This window comes from Bos taurus, chromosome 6 (assembly GCF_002263795.3).
Source record: "Bos taurus isolate L1 Dominette 01449 registration number 42190680 breed Hereford chromosome 6, ARS-UCD2.0, whole genome shotgun sequence".
NCBI classification, from domain to species: Eukaryota; Metazoa; Chordata; class Mammalia; order Artiodactyla; family Bovidae; genus Bos; species Bos taurus.
Window position 1 is genome coordinate 44,249,934 of NC_037333.1, and position 12,797 is coordinate 44,262,730.

Genomic DNA, 12,797 nt, shown 5'->3' on the forward strand with positions numbered 1-12,797 from the left:
CATAGGATCCTGCTTTAATGGGGCCAGGATGGCAGAGGAATGTGGTGATTTTGTGGAAGGACGAATAGATTCAGAAAGAAGGGGAGAGAATATCAAAGGGGTCATTTGGGGTCTTATATTTTGACCAGAATGAACTCTGCTCACACTTATCCATAGTCTTTTGCTTTACCTTCTCAACAGGAGCCATTTTTAAATGGTTGATTGTTTTCCCCTTGACCTGAGAGTAAGTTGAATTAAGGAGGGATGCTGGAGCCTCTCTTGTCTGTCATGCCTGAATAAGAAAGAGTAAAAGTAATCCAATGAAATAGCTAAAACAGTGCCCCCTTCCAGTTTAAATTTAGCTCTGTTTGATGGCATCAGTGCCATGGCAAACATGTGGCTTGGGGGCTGGTGGGTGGCAGCAAAGACTGGACGTGGCCTGGATGATGGGTGTGCTTCCTCCGTGGTAGGAGGTAAGCCAAATTCCTACCAGTGGACTTGCCAACCTGTGCACATTAGGAAAGATCAAATGAGAGCTGTGGATGCACACTGCCAATCATCCCAGCTCCTGGGAAACCACAGAAAGCTGCACACACCTCCAGAGGACATGAAGGCATCACCAGCTGAGTCCCCGGCAGCCTTCCTGCTTGCGGACCTTTTCCATCACCTGTGTGCTTTCTGCCTACTGCGAATATCTGCTCTCCCCTGCTGGCTTGTGAGCATCTTCAGCGGGAGCCAAGGCTGCTTCATCTTCAAGAGCAAATCCAAAATGCTTCCAGAATAAGCTCATTCATGAAGAAGAGGCAGCAATGCAGGATCATTCCAAAGCAGAATGTGGAAATATTCCTTTCCTCCAGGATTCTGTTTTCCCTTTCAGTGGTAATATTACAATATGTAACAACCAGGAAGGCACCAGCACCAACCAATCAGAATAGAAGCAGGCTTGTTCTGAAACTGGGTCTTGGGCCACCGGCCCAGCAACAAGTTCCTGGAGCATCAAGTTCCAAGGGAGAGACAGGACAAGGCAAGATTTGCCTAGTTAGCTCAGAATAGCATCCATTTATCCACCAACATGGAAATGTTGACATAAGTATGTGGGCCTGACGCACAGCATGATGGAGTTATAGTGGTTAACATTATCAGTCGTTAGACTCCTGCAGGCCTGAGGCTATGTGCTCAGGATCATCAGGTAGTTTTCCCATTTGGTGGTGGTCAGGGGGTTCACATCTCCAAAACAACCCAGGAAATTTGCCTCAGATATTATCTAGGTACTTCAGAGAGGGGCTAAAGCAGAGGATATGGTGGAAGACCTGTCCTGGGAAGGCCCAGTAGGGTTCTGCTCAGTTCCAGAAGCATTCCAATATTTTAACAACTTTATGGCTATCCTGGTGTGTCCTGCCTGAGTACCAGCCCCTGCCCCTTTCCAGGGACTCTGCTTTTGGACCCAAAGCTAGGGTGAAGCTGGGCCAATGAAAGTTCTACCTCGCACTGGCCTGTGCACTTTGGTAGGAGAGGAGTTGTCAGTGGGCTCAGTCCTAGGGAAGGTGTGAGGGTCATCCTGAAGATGACCAGGGCTTGGTGGCTCAAAAGGCAGTGTCTGGGGGCTTCCCTGATGGTGCGCTGGTAAAGAATCCCTGCCAATGCAGAAGACACAGGTTTGATCCCTGATCCAGGGAGATCCCACATGCCGCAGAGCAACAAAGCCCATACACCACAACTACTGAGCCTGTGCTCTAGAGCCCAGGAGCCGCAGTTATTGACCCACACACCACGACTGAAGCTCGTGTGCCCGAGAGCCTGTGCTCTGCAACAAGAGAAGTCACTGCAATGAGAAACCTGTGTGCCACAACTAAAGAGTAGGCCCCACTCACCACAACCAGAGAAAGCTTGAGTAGCAGTGAAGACCCAGTACAGCCATAAATAAATAAATAAAACATTAAAAAAAAAAAAAAAAGAGGCAGCGTCTGTGTAGCCCTGAGCTGGCAGGACAGGCCACAGCCTTTCCTTAGGCCCAGCAGGCATGGTCACAGTCTTCGGAGCCCAATTTCCTGTGGCCTATAACAGCTCCAGGGAAAGGCTTCCTGTGGCACTAAGACATCAGTGTTCTATTCTGTTTTTTGCCTTGCTGATTTCTACTATTGAAGAAACAAGACTTCCCCTTCCTTACAGCTCTCATCCCCATGAAAACATTTTTTTTTTTTTTAAGGCAAACTCAGTTCTGCAGCTTGCTAGAGCAAGGAAAGGCACTGTTTTAGTTGCATGCATCAGGACAGAGGTAGAGGAACCTTGACACTTGGGATCTTTGGGTGGAATCACAGACCTGGCTGGGGGCGAGGGGAAGGACAGGAGGAGGAGAGAAAGGAAGTGAGCTATTTTCAGTTTGTCAAGAATCCAAATGGAAATTATAGATGAACACAACACCCTTGTGTGGATCTAGAGAAATTCAACTTGAGCCAGCTTAAGGGTAAAAAAAAGTGGAATTAGTTAGCTCATGAAATCAATATACAGGAAGAACTGGGGTGTGCTGAGCCTCGGGGACAGCTGGGACCAGTGCCTTAAATGTCACCAGGACATTCTTGCATGTCCCCAACTCTCACCTGTGCTCTCCCCTAAATATGGGATTCCTTCTCTGGGTCAGTGGTTCTCGACCAGTGATGGAGAGTGACTTTACCCTACCCATCCCTCCCCAATCCCCTGCACCAGGGGACACTTGGCAATATCTGGGTGGACATGCTACTGGCATCTAGTGGGTAGAGGCCAAGGACGCTGCTAAACATTCTACAATGCACAGAACAGCGCCCCCCCTCCAAAAAAATAAAAGATTATCTCACCCAAAATGTCAATCAGATCAGATCAGTCGCTCAGTCATGTCTGACTCCTTGCAACCCCATGAATTGCAGCACATTAGGGAGTGTCCATCTCCCTGTCCATTACCAACTCCTGGAGTTCACTCAGACTCACGTCCATCGAGTCAGTGATGCCATCCAGACATCTTATCCTCTGTTGTCCCCTTCTCCTCCTGCCCCCAATCCCTCCCAGCATCAGAGTCTTTTCCAATGAGTCAACTCTTCGCATGAGGTGGCCAAACTACTGGAGTTTCAGCTTTAGCATCATTCCTTCCAAAGAATACCCAGGGCTGATCTCCTTCAGAATGGACTGGTTGGATCTCTTTGCAGTCCAAGGGACTTGCAAAAGTCTTCTCCAACACCACAGTTCAAAAGCATCAATTCTTCAGCACTCAGCCTTCTTCACAGTCCAACTCTCACATCCATACATGACCACAGGGAAAACCATAGCCTTGACTAGATGGACCTTTATTGGCAAGGTAATGTCTCTGCTTTTGAATGTACTATCTAGGTTGGTCATAACTTTCCTTCCAAGGAGTAAGCGTCTTTTAATTTCATGGCTGCAGTCACCATCTGCAATGATTTTGGAGCCCAGAAAAATAAAGTCTGACACTGTTTCCCCATCTATTTCCCATGAAGTGGTGGGACTGGCTGCCATGATCTTCGTTTTCTAAATGTTGAGATTTAAGCCAACTTTTTCACTCTCCACTTTCACTTTCATCAAGAGGCTTTTGAGTTCCTCTTCACTTTCTGCCATAAGGGTGGTGTCATCTGCATATCTGAGGTTATTGATATTTCTCCCAGCAATCTTGATTCCAGTTTGTGTTTCTTCCAGTCCAGCGTTTCTCATGATGTACTCTGCATAGAAGTTAAATAAACAGGGTGACAATATACAGCCTTGACGAACTCCTTTTCCTATTTGGAACCAGTCTGTTGTTCCATGTCCAGTTCTAACTGTTGTTTCCTGACCTGCATACAAATTTCTCAAGGGGCAGATCAGGTGGTCTGGTATTCCCATCTCTTTCAAATTTTCCACAGTTTATTGTGATCCACACAGTCAAAGGCTTTGGCATAGTCAATAAAGCAGAAATAGATGTTTTTCTGGAACTCTCTTGCTTTTTCCATGATCCAGAGGATGTTGGCAATTTGATCTCTGGTTCCTCTGCCTTTTCTAAAACCAGCTTGAACATCAGAAGTTCACGGTTCACATATTGCTGAAGCCTGGCTTGGAGAATTTTGAGCATTACTTTACTAGCGTGTGAGATGAGTGCAATTGTGTGGTAGTTTGAGCATTCTTTGGCATTGCCTTTCTTTGGGATTGGAGTGAAAACTGACCTTTTCCAGTCCTGTGGCCACTGCTGAGTTTTCCCAATTTGCTGGCATATTGAGTGCAGCACTTTCACAACATCATCTTTCAGGATTTGGAATAGCTCAACTGGAATTCCATCACCTCCACTAGCTTTGTTCGTAGTGATGTTTTCTAAGGCCCACTTGACTTCACATTCCAGGATGTCTGGCTCTAGGTCCGTGATCACACCATCATAATTATCTGGGTCGTGAAGCTCTTTTTTGTACAGTTCTTCTGTGTATTCTTTCCATCTCTTCTTAATATCTTCTGCTTCTGTTAGGTCCATACCATTTCTGTCCTTTATCGAGCTCATCTTTGCATGAAATGTTCCTTTGGTATCTCTGATTTTCTTGAAGAGATCCCCAGTCTTTCCCATTCTGTTGTTTTCCTCTATTTCTTTGCATTGATCGCTGAAGAAGGCTTTCTTTATCTCTTCTTGCTATTCTTTGGAACTCTGCATTCAGATGTTTATATCTTTCCTTTTCTCCTTTGCTTTTCGCTTCTCTTCTTTTCACAGCTATTTGTAAGGCCTCCCCAGACAGCCATTTTGCTTTTTTGCATTTCTTTTCTATGGGAATGGTCTTGATACCTGTCTCCTGTACAATGTCATGAACCTCATTCCATAGTCAATAGTAGTTGGGAAACCCTGGTCGAAGACCAGCTTCCTCTGTATAGTTGAAACTGGCTGCTGGCAGCTCCCAGGCCCACATCCAACAGCTTTGGCAATCCAAGAGGGACTGACACTTGCTCCTGCTGATCCAAATGTCAGTATTCCCAGGGAAGCTCCCTGATTGGCCCAGCTCTGTACAGAGGCTCACCCTAGAGTAGTCAGTAGGTCCGGAGAGATGGGATTTTAGAAGACAGAGAAATGCTTTCTAGAACTTTGTGAAGTTGGGAAGGACCTTTCTCAGAGGCAGGAGAGTAAAGGGCAGGAGGGGAAATGCCCATAAAGTTACAAATGCTATGGTTGAGGAAGTTCAGTTTATTTGGGAGGCAATATCTTTTAAAACTAGGGCTATGGGGAAGCCAGTAAAGACAAGTGGACTTTGGTGGAGTAAAGACTGGGAAACATATTAAATACCAAATCTTTCACTAAAATACCGCACAAGCCAGGCTAGTGTTCCCCATTTCAGGCCCTTTTTCCCAATTCCTCCAATGAAGACAATTCTTGGGGGACCTGTTCTTGCTCAGAATCTATGGGTGGTAAGTGGCTATCCAGATAAACTAATTATTGCTAATGTTTAGGTAGCTAATGAGTTATTCTTTCCAGATGACACAATGCCCAACCTCATTACAATGTGCTTATCGTTTAAAAGGTCCTTAAAGGAGGAAATAATGGCAGAAATTTCAAGCAAATGGGAGCTTGGTGGGAAGATATTTTTGTTTTGGTGTCCTCCAGATTTGGGTCATTCATACAGGTATCAGGTTACACTGTAACTGAATAAGGCATGTTCAAGGTCAACATATTTTGAGATATATTCTAAGGAACACTGAGTCTCTAGGATGGTAGAAGATATTATTGAAAATAAAGATCCCGTAATCGAGTCAGTTGGGAAATTCTGGTGTAGACAACATTTAATAGGTTTCTTTACTGTAAGAATCATAGCTTTTAATGGAATGAGTGTGATGTGATTCTTAAGAATGTAGTATGTAGACTATACAGTATGTAGACTTTCCAAACTTTTGGGGTCAAGGAGCCCCCTTTGTTGAGATGTATTTTACACAGGATGACCTTGTTCACACCTGCTGTCCTTGCATAATTGCTATAGGCATCTACTTCCATTCCCCAAAGTGTACCAGTTTGGAGAGTAAAGTCTATGGTCACCCTATTCTAACAGAAACACACTTTGGAAACCCCTTTCTATTGTCATCATGGAGAGAACAACTTTTTATATCCTTTTATATCAGCCTTTAGATTTCTTCTCTGCTGGAATATTTTTCACTACTTGGGTATCAAACTTAGATGCTTAGTTCTCTATAAATGAGCATAGTGTAAAAATTATTGGGAGCAATCATTTCCTATTGTCCCTCTAGAACACAATTTAGAACACTAAATTGACCCCTCCAATCAATCTTAGCATTAGAATCCCAGAATCAAAGCACAGACTTTTTAAAATTAGACAGACCCTAAGGTCACTGCATTATTAAGGCATTGTTTGTTTGTAAGAGACAGAAACTCCAACAGAACAGCCAAAAACAACATAATAAATTTAGGGAAGAAACTTCTAGAAGCAGAGGACAAAATTCAGGAACCAGCACATCTTTGTGTCCCTTGGGGGCTGGACCATTTCCTGGCTGTTTCCAGGTTTCTTTCTCCAATTATGGTTTGTCTCTGCCTTAGTGTCAATCTGTCCCCCCTGAGACCATGCTGCCTCTGTGGATGCTGGTGATTAGAGAAGACTAATTTATGACCTACAAGTATTTACATAATAAACATCAGACAAAACAATCATTCAAAAATTAGAACCATGAGAAAAAACGTTAAGCAATGTAGAGTGATTTCAAAGGAGAAGAAGTTCAAGACAATATTGTAAGGTCAAAATGTAGGATAAAAATCAGTTCTTGTAAATAATTACCTTGGAAATCCCTTGAATCCCAGATAAAGTATAATATATATGGTTTTACATCCTCAACTCTTGATATGTACAAATGACAGAGGCATGTAGTAACGTGCAGAAAATGAATAATGTACAGAAAAATAGTACATATGCAAAACGTAAACTTCCAGACTTTTTACTTTTATAAAAGGGAGCTGAGAAATGGAAGAATAAAGAAGAAAATAAAGAAAAACTACAGGTGGTTTCTTCAATGGAGCAAGTGCTCAGTTTAGAATTAAGGGATGTGCTTTTCTGTGCTGTACTCAGTCATGTCTGACTCTTTGTGACTCCATGGACTGTAGGGAGCCCACCAGGCTTCTCTGTCCTTGGGATTCTCCAGGCAAGAATATTGGAGTGGGTTGCCATGCTCTCCTCCAGGGGATCTTCCTAACCAAGAGGTTGGACCTGTGGCTCCTGTATTTCCTGCATTGCAGGCGCATTCTTTACCACTGAGCCATGGGGGAAGCCCTAGAATTAAGGGGTATTTTGTACCAAAAAATAGAATCTTTAAATACTAGCTGATAGGGCAGAGGCCATGAAACACAGGGAGTAGAGCTGCATTGTCTTCAGTCTCATGCTCACACTGAACTTGGTTCCTGAGGGAAGATGGGGAAGAGTCATCTGCCCCATTTTGAGTCTGCTTACTTTTCCTTTGGTTTTCTTCCTTCTTTCCCCTCCCCTTAGCCCTCTTTCTCTCTCCCTTCCATCTATCCCCCTTTCTCTTAAGCCAGTGTAGCAGGCAATGTAATCTAGTAGTAAAGAACGTAAGCTACTGGTGCATTAATTTAATTATGACCACAGTCATTATGGAGGGCTTCCCTGGTGGCTTAGATGGTTAAAAATCTGCCTGCAATGTAGGAGGCCTGGGTTCGACCCCTGGATGGGGAAGATCCCCTGGAGAAGGGAATGGCTACCCACTCCAGTATTCTTGCCTGGAGAATTCCATAGACAGAGGATCCTGGTGGGCTACAGTTCCTGAGGTCACAAAGAGTCAGACAAGACTGAGTGACTTAAGCACAGCACACAGCAGTACGCTGTCACTATGGGACCTTGGAAAAGTTACTTAGTCTTTCTATACCTCACACATAAATGATAGGACATGTCTCTGGGTGTTTCTGTGATGATTCAATAAGGTAATGCATGCAGAGCACCTAGAACAGTGCCAGATACTTATCTTCACTCTAATGGTTACTACTACCGTGACTACTATTTGTACTGTATGATAAAGCCAGGAGGGTCTCAGTTCTCTGGGAACCTTTGCTAATGTCCATTTTATTCATTTCCTCCAATCCCCACTGTTTATTTTGCCTGTTTGTTTTTCTTTTAAACCCATCTTTGACTGGTTTGCACCTTATGGAGAGAAAACCTCTTTTGATTCTTTGCTTAGGAGTTCCACTCCATTTCTTATTCATTCATTCATTTAACACATATTTATTAAGTGGCTTCTCTGTCACAGGCATAATTCCAGGTGCTGGAGATACAGCAGAAAACAAATCAACATGAATCCCGGCCCTCAGGAGCTGATACCCCAGTGGGAGAAAGAAGCTGTGAAGGGGAAAAATTCAAGTTTATAATCCAAATGGTATTGTCTTTCTCCTCTCACCTGCTTTAGCTTGCTTGTCTCTAATTTCTTTTTTTTTCTAATTTCTTAATGTAAACTTTTCCCCCTTTTGGTTTATGTGTGAATACCTGAGGAAGTCCCAGAAAAGACTTTAGGCAGCTTCCTTTTTTCTTTTTAATTAGAATACTATGTACTTGAAAGTATTCCTCTGGACATGATATCACTGGTATTTTTAGATATTTAAAGACTATTTTACATAAGCAGTTGCCAGCTTCCTTGCCTTTCACTCCGTTGCTTCCACATGACTTGCTCCCTCCCCTGACGTGTGTAGTAGCATTTTCCTAGGTGCTGTTGGCCTTTTCTAAGCAGGATCCATCTCCTGCCTGGTCTTTCAGAGTCCCTTCCTCTGGTGCAGGCAACAAATCCCAATTTAGCATCACTTGTGATTATAATTAATGTGCTGTTTACTCCCTCTTCCAGATCATTAATGAAGATGTTAAATGAGACCAGAATGAAACCGTGTCCCCGTGGCATCCTGCTAGACACCTTCCAACAACTTGACACCCTGCCATTTGCTGTTTCATTACCCTTTGTTTACCTCATGAGCCCAGGCCCTTGCTTCTCAAAGAGGCAGAAAACTTGATAATTCTACTGCTGCAGAGATGCCACTTTAAGGTGGGGTTTATAAAACCAGGCAGAGTGTCAACACATCTTTCTGAGTTTGAATGAAATGTTGGATTATGAATAGAGCATTGTCAGTAAATACTTGGTTGCTCTCTCTCCTCTCAGATGCCTTTGTTTTCCCAGGACTTTCTGCAGCTGTTCTGTCTTTACCACAGCAGAGAAGGGTAGATGGTTGCTGTCTGCAAAGATGTTGCTTGGATCAGCTTAACTATGAACTAGAAAGATGCTCTGTTACTTGTAAAGACTGTGCTAATGGATTGCATTTCTAACCTCAGTTTTTCTCCCTTTCCTGCGTCCATGCCCTCCCTATGTAACCCTGCCAGAGTCCCCTTCCAATCTAATTCTGACCCAGCCATGTGACTTCCTCTGACAGAAGGGATTTTAGCAGACATAATGCCGTCATTGACTTGAAAACAGTCACTTGCATCTCTCTGCCTGCATTCTTACACCTTCCATAACTGCAGTGAAAACAGGCCCGGGACAGCCTGTTGGAATATAGGACACAGAGACAAGAGCCCAGTCTCCCCAGTTGTACAGTCAGGACAACTGGTGACCTCCAGATATGCATATGGGCCCAGGGTTAGATCAGCAGAACCTCCTTCCTGACTGCCAGATGCGTGGTCAACAAGTATAGTGCTTAGGAGGTTTTGTGGTTGGTTGTCACACAGCAGTAACTGTGTTAATAGATAGCTAATACAGAAGCAGACACGGGGAGTCTCATGGCCTGGAAAACGCACTGACCACCTAGTGGTTTTCTACATAGGGTGCTCTCAACACCATTTTTTATAAGAAAGGAGAAGGAAAAGTTTTCTAAGTAGAGATGCAGAAGTACAAAATAGATCCTAGCATCTGGCTTCAGGCTTTAAAAAGCAAAAACCAGAATACGACTTCCATGTGTTTTCAGCTCAAGATGGTTAAAGCAGGCACAGGTACTATGTGTGGCATGTCATACGAACTCTGACAAGTATAGTCACTTGTATGCAGAGAGGGGCTCTGAGAGCTACAGAATCTGCAGTGCACTGAGAGACTCCTTTTTCCAGTGAAGACGGAAAAGAGAAATGAAGGCTGTCCCAAGAAGAACAAGAGCGCGCTTACTCCCCCTCAACCCTAAACTATGCTTTCTTGCATCTTTTTAAATATTTACCTTCTGAAACGGCCCCAATATTCAGCCTATGGTCGAAAAATGTTCGTTTGGTTTCTGGCACCCTAGTGATAGGTGACCTGAGTGGGATGGGTCAAGCCTGGTGAAGCTCTGTTGCTGCTGTTCAGACTTCCTGAGGGGAAGCCACAGGCTTCTAAAAGGCGGAAGAAGCAGTCTCTAATTTCTCCCTGGGTCCTTTCTCCACCAGGGCCCCTCTAAGTCTTCCTCTTCACGACTGATCCCCCACCCTAGGACCTTGCTAGGAACAGCAGGGAAGGCATGAGCCTCTTAGGCAGAATCCTGGGCCCCTCCCAGATCCACTGAATTTATACTGACATTTTTTCAAGAACCCCAAGGGTGCCATATGCACGTTAAAGTGTGAGAAGCCCTGCCCTATGGAATTTCACACTTTCCAAAAGGAGTAAGTCATTTCTTTTGGGGTCGGTTGCCTCTTCTACATGGTGGTCTTCTTTTTTTTTTTTTTTTTTGAATTTGATTTATTTAGGCTGTACTGGGTCTTACTTGTGGCTGGCTGGATCTAGTTCCCTGACCAAGGATTGGACCCAGGCCCCCCTGCCCTGGAAGCACAGTCTCACCCACTTGACCACCAGGGAAGTCCCAGCGGTGGGCTTCTTGAAAACAGAGTCATATCTTCTGAATCTTTGTATCCCCAGCACCTCATACTGTGTTTAAATATAATAGATGTGTGTGTGTATGTGTGTGTATGTGTGTGTGTGAGTTACTCAGTCGTATCTGACTCTTTGCGACCCCATGGACTGTAGCCCACTAGGTTCCTCTGTCCAGGCAAGAATACTGGAGTGGGTTGCCATTCCCTTCTCCAAGGGATCTTCCCCACCTAGGGGTCGAACCCAGGTCTCCTGCATTGCAGGCAGATTTTTTACCATCTGAGCTACCTGGGAAGGCCTGAATATATAGGAGCTCAAAACAGATTTACTGAACTGAAGTGCGTTGATGTCTCTGGGCAGTCAGAGCCCTCCAGCTTACTTCACTACTTACAGATGGACCTTTTCTCTGCAGGAATTCAAGTCTCCTGGAGTGGACGCCACCTTGAGTGTGCAAATTTGCCCAAAGTAAACTCTGCATGGGCTCTGGGCCAGCTCTGCACACACCAGAGATCTAGGTTGGAACATTGAGATGTGAATCACCACATCAAGTGCCTTTGAATAAGCAAGTTTGGGACCAGCAACCTGCATATATTAGAATGTCAACACTGAACTAAATTAGGGTCCTAGTGGAAAAACTTGCTAGACTTTCAACAGTGGACATAGAAATAGATTAGCAGGCAGGAAGGAAGGGAGAAGGAGGAGGAGGATGGTAAGAAACCAGGAGAATGACAGAGTGGGAGGAGAAGGGAAGAAAAAATAGGCCAGGGCTTATGGGACCTAAATTTTACCTTCTTATTTTCTAGTGGAACTCAGACTTTTTTCACCCTCCTCTCATGGTATTTTTGACATTAAATATCCAATCTCCTCGGCCCCATATCAACTTGAGTAATATACCACAACCAAGGTTGGCTGCGTCTGCTCTCTCCCCTACTCAATTCAAGAATGCTCCTACCATACACTACTATTGGGGTTTAAAAAACGATTTATTTTGCTACACAATTCAGACCTTTGAACCACGCTGGATGCTGGGTGCTTTGTTGACATAGTAGTTAGGGATAAAAGGAGAGTTTGGGGGATTGTGGAATTCTGACTTTCTATAAATCACTAATTTTATTGTAGTAAATAGAGGTCACCTCCTGGAACTTCAATAGCCTGCCTTGAAAAATGGTATGAAACTATCAAAGTCCATCAAAAGGAAAAATAGGACAAACGGAGTAGAGGGGAAAGAATATTTTCTCACTTTCAGCCAAGGCCATGGCAAGAATATGGTCAGTACAGTCAGAGCTACTTTTAAGAGGTTGGCCCAAAACTTTCCCTTGCTTCTTTGAGCATATTGTCTATTAGCCCTGCCCTTGATGAGAAGCTAAAGATGAAGAATGAAGCTGAGGAGGGTGGCGCCTTGAAAATTCAGTTCTGTCCTGAGCTTAGAAAGGCCAGAACATACTCCAAAATCTATGCCGTGACTTGGCTGAGAATAACAAAAGGAGTTGCAAACACAAATACAGATATGGGGCCATGGAGGGCAGGTAAATGATAAGCCAGACTGGGAAGGGTCTGTTCTGAATGGAAATACTCTAACTTGCATTATACAACACATTTTCCACTGCCTTCTTTCTTAGTAATAGCAGCAGTAATGAATGTTCCATTTCCCAGCCAAACTTGGAGCAAGGTATGGCTGATACAATTCACTTCTGACCTTTAAGACATTAGTGGAAGACCATGGGGAGTCTTCCTTTCTCAGCTGAAAGGACAGTCCTTTGCCTGAAGAGATTTTGTCCTTTGCCTCTTTGTGTCCTCCATCCTCTTTTTTTGTCTGAAACACATGTGCTCTGGCTGGATGTGCAGCAGCCATCTCGAGACTGTGAGGACCAAACACCACATGCTAAAGATGATGAAGCAGTCAGACAGAGGAACCCAGGTTCCTGACAGCATCGCTCAGCCTCAGTGTCAGCCTTGGACTTCTGACTCCTGAACATCTTGCTGCATGAGGAAAACTAAACCCTTACTTGATTAAG

The 12,797-nt window shown here is 44.2% G+C and overlaps 1 long non-coding RNA gene across 1 annotated transcript; it reads left to right on the forward strand.

Annotated features, from left to right (window-relative positions):
• Positions 1–7,660: 7,660 nt before the first annotated feature.
• On the forward strand, positions 7,661–9,301 carry LOC132345578 (uncharacterized). Its single transcript, XR_009495030.1, has 3 exons — positions 7,661–7,903; positions 8,227–8,352; positions 8,812–9,301. It is a non-coding gene; the product is annotated as an uncharacterized lncRNA (long non-coding RNA).
• Positions 9,302–12,797: the final 3,496 nt, after the last annotated feature.